General features: G+C 60.7%; 1 protein-coding gene across 2 annotated transcripts in view; it reads right to left on the reverse strand.

The window, feature by feature from the left end:
• The window catches only part of ADAMTSL2 (ADAMTS like 2), a 25584-nt gene extending 25497 nt beyond the window's left edge, over positions 1 to 87 (reverse strand). For both annotated transcript variants that reach the window (XM_057371544.1, XM_057371543.1), the window contains exon 1: positions 30 to 87. The gene's annotated coding sequence lies outside the window, so the exon portion shown is untranslated. The remainder of the gene's footprint in view (positions 1 to 29) is intronic.
• Positions 88 to 2212: the final 2125 nt, after the last annotated feature.

Below are 2212 nucleotides of genomic sequence, written 5' to 3' on the forward strand. Positions count from 1 at the left end.
AGGATGGGATAGCACAGGACGGGCCGTACCTGGCGGCAGCAGAGCCGGGCAGGACGATGCTCCGGGGCCGGGCGGGAGCGGCGGCGGCGCGGAGCGGAGCGGAGCAGCGGCGGCCCCAGACGCTCCCTCCCYCCTTCTCCCTCTCCGACTTCAAAGGGCAGCCAAAAGCGCCGGGGCTTCCAGCGAGGAGGAGCCGCCGCAGTGGCTCCCCCCAGCCCGCGCCGGCCGCTCTTATAGCGGCGGCGGGGGGGAGGCAGGGGGGAGAGCGGGCGGAATTCACACCTCTCGGCCCGGGATGCCCCCACCCCGGTTAACCCCTCGCCTCCCCCGGCGCCGGCCCGCGGCCGCCAGCCGGTTTCCTGAGGCGAGACCGGGGGGGCACAGGCGGGGGGAGCCCGCACCGCACGCATGCGTTCCGGCCGGACCACGGAGCGCCGGGTCCCCCCGGACATCCCCCGGAGGATGCTCCGCTTTCCCCCTTCCTCGGTTATCCCCCGGAGGATGCTCCGCTTTCCCCCTCCCCAGGCTCTCTCCTGGAGGATTCTCCACATTCCCCCCCCCCGGGCATCACCCGGAGGATGCTCAGCTTTGCCCCCGCCCCAGGCTCTCTCCTGGAGGATGCTCCGCTTTCCCCCCTCCCCGGTTATCCCCCGGAGGATGCTCCGCTTTCTCCCCTCCCCGGAGGATGCTCCGCTTTCCCCCCTCCACGGAGAATGCTCTGCTTTCCCCCTCCCCGGGCATCACCGGAGGATGCTCCTCTCCCCTCCCGGGACCCACGGGAGGATGCTGCATTTCGCTACCCCCGGCACCCCCGGAGGATGCTGCGCTCCTCTCCTCGRGCGGGAGAACGGTACCTGCTGCCCCACACCCTCCATCATCATTGGCCACCAAAAAAACTCCCGGTACCTCTAYAGGCACTGTACAACTGCATGCTGCCGCTGGGATGGCCGGGGGGATGGCTGGATACAGTCTGCCAGGCTTTTGATTTCATTTTCTGCTGAAAAATAAGCCAAATTCTCAAAGTCTTATGTTTTCGGTGCAATTTGCTAAAGCTCAGCGATAGTCCTGCTGCTTGAAACATTTTTCTGCCACACAAAAAATGGGGTCAGAAAATCGACTCGGGGCACATCAAGAGCAATTTTGGATGGGAACAAACCCCCTGGCTCAGCCGTGCATGAGCTGTGTGTGATCTGTGTGTTTGTGTGTCAGGAAAGAAGGCCACGGCTACACTCTATGTCCAACCTATCTGTGATACATGATGGATCTGTCTGTTCTCTGAGCTCTGTGCGGGTAAAACATGGTGACACCCATCCCTGTGCATTCCTCCAGCTCTGAGCTGCCCACCTGAACAATTCCTACATCCCACCAGAGATGTTTCAGCTCCAGCCTTTCCTTTTTCTCTCCTASACCTGCCCTGCACAGGGCAAAACCAGCGCTCCCAGCAGGGTGTCAATACTTGTGCCACTTGTCCCACTGGCCGCTCCTGTGTTTTGGTGGCAATATTTACCCCTGTCACCATCTGTCCCAGGCCAGGAGCACCCATCTGCAGGGCCCTGAGGTGGCTGTCACCCCATCGTGGGGCACAGTTTCCCACACAGCTCCCAGAACGCTGCGGAAACCACGGCGCTGTTCAYTTGGACCCAGTCCTCCCAGGGATGTCTGTGTGACAGAGAATCCGTCCCAAAAAATTTACATGGGAAATGAAGTCTCCTTTTTCTGTTTGGCTAAACGTCTGCCAGCCTGTTCTAATTTACCCAGCCAGGTTGATTTGCAACTTTCAATTTTCCATCGGTTGGCTGTGACCAGGACACTGGGAAAATTTAGCGCTTGAGTTCACCCAACTTCTGCATTTCAAAATATCCCAGCCCGAGACATGCAGGAGAAAACCCTTTCCGTTTTGGAACAACCGGGAGGGAAAAGTCTGAACACGAGAGGTTTTAAAGGCATCGAATTATTTCATATTGAAAACGCCAGAGCAGCCCGGGTCCGTGCGAGCCCCGGCATCCCCCCAGCCCCGGGGATGGGCAGGAGGGGCACCCCAGGATATCCCATCCCCGGGTGACCCCRCACCCCGCCCCGCTGCAGGGATGCCCCAGGCTCGGGGGAAGAATTCCAGAGGGTGGGAATGCCGATCCTGAGGCAAGGGCTGGGGGAGCCGGCAGCAGGCGAGACACATTCAGTCTGTGCTTCACCAAAAGTTCATCAAAGCCAA

The sequence above is a fragment of the Malurus melanocephalus genome, unplaced genomic scaffold (assembly GCF_030028575.1).
Source record: "Malurus melanocephalus ecotype Western Australia unplaced genomic scaffold, MMel_1.1 scaffold_149, whole genome shotgun sequence".
Taxonomy (NCBI): Eukaryota; Metazoa; Chordata; class Aves; order Passeriformes; family Maluridae; genus Malurus; species Malurus melanocephalus.